Below are 7,833 nucleotides of genomic sequence, written 5' to 3'. Positions count from 1 at the left end.
CCCGACGAATAACACCAGATCCGCAAAAAAACTGCCGCCGCTCAATTTCACAATTTTCATATACAAAGACACCACGGCCAATACCACAGCGTACGTGATTTCGAACTACGTACAGCAAGGACAGAACCGAGGAGAGAGCAAGGAGAGAACACTCGAAGATGGCAGGCCGCTGCCGGCAGGCACGCTACGCCCTCTAAAAGGGCCATGACTTGAGAAACACGGAGCTTGCATGCCATCGCTCCTCGGGCGCACGCGAGAGCTTCGGGCGTGATGAGAATCCCACCCGATATATACGATCGCGCTATGCACGAACCTCCAAGTCGTCCGTCCCGTTGCCGACACCCGGTCTTTCAAGGATTACCCGCTTTCTCAACCCCCACCCCTTGACGCGAGCGTGATCGCGTCCCTGCGTGCCTATATATATACGGCTCGTGTTCAAGCTAGAGAGCCTTGCAGAAAAACGACGAGTGATGCGCTTAACTCAACGCTGGCCAGATCGAGTTATAAATTCAGGAGTGCTCTCCGCCCGCACCTCTTCTCCTGCGAACGAGACTAAGCTCCCCTCTGGCTTTATATAAATCTTTCTTTTTCTTTGTTCTCAGTACTATACCCTTCACTGAAGACTCCTCATTAGAGTAATGAAAAGTTGCCGCATCAGCGCGCCGACGGACGATCGAGTGAACGACGGTGTCAAAACGGCGTACATATACTATACGCAGCTTGAAGGAAGGATAGGAGGGCTTGCATGTTTGGACGACAGGGTGCGCGCTCCGGTTGGCCGGTCCCGAGTCAACGAAACGCGAGACGACACACCCTCCGCAGCCCAACGTTTTCCAACTCCCTTCTCATCCACACCCTTTCTTCGTAAGACACATGAATGGAAGTTTTGAAGGAAAGTATAGATAATGGCCAGGAAGAAGTGTTATTGACTCCAGATATATAGTTTCTTCGCTTTTTTCCTTCTTCCCTTCTTTCTTTCCTTCTTTATTTCCCCTTTCCTTCCTTCTTCCTTCCTTTTTTTTCCTTCTTTCGTTCTTCCTTCCTTTCTTCCTCCCTGTCCTTCCTTCTTTCTTTCCTTCTTCTTTACTTCCTTCCTTTACTTCCGTTATTACTTCCTTCCTTCTTTACTTCCTGTCTTGCTTCCTTCCTTCTTTCCTTCCTTTCTTTTTTTTCATTCCTTCTCTCCTTCCTTCCATCTTCTTTCTTTCTTCTTCCCTTTCTCCTTTTTTTTCTTTACTTCCTTCTTTACTTTCTTTTTGACTTCATTTCTTCTTTCCTTCCTTCTCTCCTTCCTTCCAACTTTCTTTCTTCCTTCTTTCTTTACTTCCTTCCTTTCTTCCTTCTTTCTTTCTTTGCGCGGCAAAGATGGTCACGTGTCTTGATTTACGTATCCCGAAAAGACGAAGAGTACACCGTGTCGGCTTGCAGACAGCGGTGTACGCGCGGCTCGGCCAGTGAGATCTAAAGATCGAACATCCCCTTGCCCCATCATCATCTCTCCCTCTCTCTGTCGCTCCGGTTACAGCACGCGAACTCGGTGTAACGTAATTTACGACGGAGAAAACGCTCTCTCGCGATCGCCCGCTCACCGTTAGCTCGAGTCGCGCGCAATCACCGACTTGATTACGCACCTCCTTCTCATCCCTCCGACGATAACAACAGCTCCGTAATGAAAGATAAAAAGAAGGAAAGAAAAGCTAGAGAACGACGTCTTCGACTAGAAAGAAAGCTTCACGAAAAAAAAAAAGAGAAGAGAAAAATGCGTGTCACGCAAGTATATAGAGACCGATCCGCTGACGCCGAGACAAATAATAGTCTTATCCTTTACCCCGGTAACACTGTCGTCTACGCTGAGACCGCCGTCGTCGGCCTCAATCTCAACCTTACGGCAACGAGGAGGCTCCATCTCAACCCCGTAGTTGCCCTTGTTTGGTCTAGTCATTAGGCAAGCAGCGTCCATACTACAGAAGTGAGTACGTAGGTTCCCCCTAAGCTTTTAACGCTCAAATTAGGTCAATAATTTCTGCTCCTCGTAAGTCCACTCGTCTTTTGTCTTATTCTTTTTAATTCGCGCAGCCAACTATAGGTCGCGATGGTGGTTCGGGGACGACGTAATGAAAAACTGGATGGGTTTAGCATCTTTTTTCGTTTTGTACGTCGACGTCGGAGTGCAATTTTCGACAGCAATCACGATGGGGTTAATGAGGGCAGCAAGAAGGAAAGAAGCGCGTCTGTCCGTATGAAGCGTAATAATTTTCTCACGTTACACGCTGCAAGCCTCGTGCGGGCGGAGTGGATCGCTGTCGATAAAATTAGCCTATTTGCGCGGGGCAAATTAACCAAAACTGGAGCACCTATTTGGAAGGGATCGAGCTGGAACGAGATGGGGTGATAATCGACGCACCGACATCGAGAACGAAATGAGGTTAGGAAAAAAAATGGAAACTTCCGTAATGAATTTCGCTAAGTGGAACACCAGTCGTTTCATGGACCTCTTCCGTTTTGCTCGAAAGCGATGGTTGTATCTCTGCCTGTAGATTGTCGCGACATTGTGAAAGAGACGGTTTGGAATAAGTAGGAAGAAAGTCCAATCTTAATTTTTTTAAGGAACTGTCCTTTCCTGGCTAATGATAACGAATTTTAGAATGCGCAGTTCTGTAATTATTTAATACAGCAATAGAGATCTAAGAGCGATAGAGAGAGATAGAAAGACAAAGAAAGGGCAAGGAGGTTAACCAGGCCATACCCGGTTTGCTACCCTACACGAGGGGAGTGTGAAAGGGAGTAAAAGAATAGAGAAAGAAAGAAGGAAAGAGAGCAAACTAATACGCTCGCACGCATAGCAGCTTTCACCGCGCACACTTGGAAGGTTTCCAACTGCGAACTGTTACATACTACGGTTCGACTGCGACTGTCTTACATAAAGCAAACTGCAATCCATTATGTGAACGAAGACTTTCATTGTGTTTGCCATTTTACGCGATAGCGTTACAGAAGCATCGCCAGTACAACACGCCGGCGGTGCCACTTGATGGGCCCATGTGACGTCACACATCACTGAGGCACGACTCGTACAGCACGAGCGTACAGAGCCGCGGACCCCGTTCATTATCTGTCCGACTTCCAGCCTTCGCCGCACTGCACGGAACAAGTTGAAGTTCGCGCAGACGTCTAACAGAGAACACGAGACAGAGCGCCGGTCGATCGCATGATAAATCGCTCGTAATTCGAAATACGTTTGGCACGCACGAAACTTCTCTGCCGTCTGGTCTCACGTATCTTGCAGTGCTCGCTTCTTCCGTGCTTCTGCGTTTCTTCTGTGTGTTCGTTCTATGTTTTAATGGCGAGCGATGTTGAGGAAAAAAGACAACGACAGCCGAGACGCGAAGGAAGTCAAAGATATTGTAGACGTGACACTAGGTGCAAGAGTTGAATGCGGCCATCCCTTTCTTCTTTTGTTCTTTCATTTTCTTCATTCTTCTTCTTCATCCTCACGAGCTCAGAGACATCCCATCGTATTCCCTTCAATCTTATCCTTTCTTACTCGCTGTCAAAGTCTGACGGACGAGCCTGAGATTGCTGGCGTAGTAGCTGCGGGGCATACTGCGCTTCCTCGGGAAGCGCGATGCGTTTCACATGTACTACTTATCTCGCGTTCTAGACGGCAGGAAAGCGAGCAAAGTAGGCTCGCCAAAGTCGGCGAAAGGCTTCCAGGGAAATTCGAGCGCCTACACTTCCAACGTCACCCCCTTTCCTGTTCCCCTTACAAACACACACGCAGTTTCAGCGAGTGAAAGTTCTGACGAGTTATACGAAAACGCCTTTCACGAAGACCGGAGAAAGTACACCCCTTTTCTCATCGCTTCTGTATACGCCCACACTTGCCTTCCACAAAGTCTTATTTGCTATGGAAACGTACGTTTTTGCGAACTACTGCGACATCAGCTGCACGCCTTGCCCAATGCACACACGGTCCGCTTTCGCAACGCGAAGTCTTATAGGCTGTGTGCGCCCAGATACAGGGCTTCCCATGACAACGGCGTTTTTCTTATCGAACTTCGGAGGAATCGCTGCAGAAGGCGTAAGAAAGCCGGGACGCTCTACAGTCCGAGGCGAGAAAAAAAAAATGAAGCGATCACTTTTCCTCGAAGCCAACGGCAAGAAAGGCCTATCACAGTCTGGCTTCGGGAGTTGGCGTGCGCGGCGCGGTCTGGTTGAATGGAGGAAAGGAAAATTTCGCAAAACCAATGACACAAATAAATATCTGTATGACATTAAACAAGAAGCAAGCGCTGAACGTCACGGAAACGAGCGAAAATAACTGGCTGGCGAGTCCTTACGAATATTCTGCTAGTTAAACAGCCGGCAACCGTGCTACTGTAGGCTTAGATTGTCCCCGTATAGGTAATAGTCACACGAGCGCAAAGTAATTTCCCCCGTCTTTGACAGCGTATATGTTGAAGTTGTAACGGTAAGTTAATATCTCATTACTTTCAGGAAGAGCATAAAAGGAACAAAAAAGAACAACAAGACGCGACGGAGCGCAAATTCAACGAACTTCGCAAGCCAACTTCCACGTATAATTTAAAGTGCTATGACACCAGCAGTGCACGCGCGGAGGTGTCGACGCGTCACGTACACCGAACGACTACGCCTCGTCGTCGTCGTCGTCACTTCAGGCCTTTATACTAGGAAGATTGGTACAGCGAAGAGGCTGAACTTCACTCGTCCAGCATTTTCGTCTTTTTTTTTTTCTCTCTCTCTGTCTTTGTTGTCGCCATCCTCGCTTATATTTCCCCAGCTTCGCATGCAGGGTAAACGTTCCGGAAATTCGTTCTTTGTGTTTTCATTGTTCTCCCTAATCTATGAGCTGCGATGCGTGAGCGGACAAAACGCCAGAATCAATAAGGAACCACGGGCGTCGAGCCCGAGGCGTCACCGCCTCCCTTCACGGTTCGAAGACGACGGTGTCGAGGGACGCGTTTTTCACTTACACGGACGACCCGGTGTCACTTTCATTATCGCCTTTTTCTTTTCCGAGAATGACGCGCTTTTCATTGTTGTTTTCCTCTTTAATCTCCATCTTTCTTTATTCTCTTTGTTTTCGCCTCTGTAATGCTCTTCGTGCATAACGCGATGACACACGTACCTCACACCGCCGCCGTCCAATCCAATTACAAGGAGCGCCGTCGTCCCTGTCGTCGCCATCGTGACGCGACCGCGCGCGCGAGCGCTTATTTGTCGACGCCTATTATAACACACGTATAGCTGCCTGCCCATGCGTCAGGTTTGCAGAGGGAGCTTGTGGGGCCTCGCCACACGTTCACGTTCGTTTCTCTTTGTCTTTTTGTTTCTGTTTCAAGAGTCATGGAAGCGCCAACTTCGGCTAGAGAGAGAACAACTTCCGCGAGACTGCGTCTCGCGCCTGGTGATATCGTTGTGCCGTTGTGACTCGCTTTAGAAGTAAACTTGAGTAGACACACACTCTTTCTCACTCACCCACTCACGCACTCACTCAATACACCCACTCACTCACACAATACACTCCCTCACTCCCTCGATACACTCCCCCACTCCCTCAATACACTCCCCCACACCCTCACTCGCTGCCCCACTCACTCCCTCACTCCCCCACTCCCTCACTCACTCCCTCACTCACTCACTCACTCACTCACTCACTCACTCACTCACTCACTCACTCACTCACTCACTCACTCACTCACTCACTCACTCACTCACTCACTCACTCACTCACTCACTCACTCACTCACAACACTCGCCCATTCTGTCCAAAAGCACCCACGTTACTCTAAATTCAAACAACGCATACATTCGCAGGGTCCAGAGCATGTATTTCGTGCTTCGTCTTTCTTAGCATCGTAACTACGATTCCTAACAGTTTAGGGAACGATGAAGACTCGATGTCACCAAAAATAATCGAAGTTCAAGAGAGAAGCTTGGGCTTGTTGGTACACAACGTCTGAGCAATATCACGAAATCCGAGGAAGGAAGGCAGGGGGTAAAATAAGACAAGCGTACAAGAGGTCTTGAGCCAACGTTCCGCTACAGAAAATTGTCTTAAACAGAAAACAGGCCACGAAGACAAGTCCCCTTGTCGAAAAATTGGCTCCGGTGACATTCCTTGCTCAATAACCTTTGATCATTTTATGGGAAAGGAAACTAGTGATTTCGGAGCAGCTCTACTCATATAGAAACGTCAACAACAATTAAAGCTTCAAGCGCCTGAGTGCTCCATGCGCAAACTCAACGCGCAAGAAGCGAGAGGTCGCTTCCGATTCTGTGGCACTTGGATAAGCAGCAGATATGTCTTCGTAATCGCAAGCAATGCGTAAAATGCAGTGAGAACTGCGGTCATACGGCATCCGTGCGGTGGATGTCTTCGGCCAGTATTGCAATGGGCAAGTTCACGCAGGAGTGTGACATTTAGAACGACTGAAATGCGATACCGTCAGGAGGCTGTAGTGTTCAGACTTGCCGCCACTTGTTGAAAAGCGCGAGAAGACGCTGAAGCAGATTAACCATCCGGTAGCCTTTCTAATTTATTTTACATTTTAGGGGTGTTCGTACGCCAAGCTTTGCAGTATCCCCTGACAGTCGCTGTACAGGCACAGAATTGAACTAAAGTGAAACATACCCTGCATGTACATTCAGAGTACGTTGAAGAGTGAGGGTGTGTTCCCACAGGATTGAAACATAGAACAGCTCCGGGAGCGGGAATTTCAATTGCTTTGCCGCAATATGCAGTAGATTTTCTTATGATAAGCTTTGCGATGTGTGCGCAGGCGCGCTTGTTACGTACGCTCTGTATATTTCCCCCAATTCTTTCGTAATAAAATCAGTTGGTAGTGAGCGCCCGTCCCGTCTTTTTGTCTCTTGTGTCCCGTCTTTTTTTGCGCTCTGCTTTTATTCTCAGCTCCGTGCGCTGCCTAAGAGAACTGCCATTTTCCTCAGATGCACGAGAGATGGTAATATGCATTTGAAAGGAAGAGGGGTTAACCAGGTAGGGTTTTCAAGAGTGAGATGTCTCTCCTCCTGCAGTTACCTAAACACATTAATTTGAGGAAAGAGTGGTGGTGCAAGGATTACTTGCTAGCCACCGCCAATCGCTTCATCTAGGATAGGACTGCGGTGTAACTGCGGAATGGAGTTTGACCCAGTGGATAAATGTTATCTTCGCCCAATCTTTCGGTTTACTTATCATAGTAGACGAACTTAGTGTCACGTGACATTCATGCTCAGTAACTAACGTTGCGGTAAGTTTGGTCAGACGCACGTTAAAAAGCCACGTTTGGTCATAGCAATTACCCCCTCCATCTCCGTAATTAAAAAAAAACATTACCTTCCCAATTACTTTACACTAAAATATAGCACATACGCTTTCATTATGGCATAAAAAATTGACCATAAACGGAAAGCAAAACAAGAAAGACAACTTAATCTGAGTACCAAACCTCAAGCGTGAAAAGTGGAAGGGAAAGATCTTGAGATTTCACTGTATATATGCTGTAATTGATAAAGTGTACATGAGTTGGTATATGAATGATAAACTTTTCTTAAATAGTTTCAAAGTAACTTCATTAGTTTTTAAAAGTAATAGTGGCGTAATGTTATTACTATCGGCCAGCTGTAATTTGTAATGTAGTTTAATTACATTTAACACTTGTATAAAAGTAATTATTAATGCTATTTAATTACTTTTTATGAGTAATCTTGCCGTTTCTGACCACAAAGTTTCTGCATCGACGACCCAGCATTTCAGTCTAGCGTGACGGTCTATACTACAGGCTCGACAGACATCTGTCGATGAGTGGA

Source organism: Rhipicephalus sanguineus, chromosome 6 (assembly GCF_013339695.2).
Source record: "Rhipicephalus sanguineus isolate Rsan-2018 chromosome 6, BIME_Rsan_1.4, whole genome shotgun sequence".
NCBI lineage: Eukaryota > Metazoa > Arthropoda > Arachnida > Ixodida > Ixodidae > Rhipicephalus > Rhipicephalus sanguineus.
The sequence above is the reverse complement of the archived record's forward strand: the minus strand, read 5'-3'. Positions refer to the sequence as shown.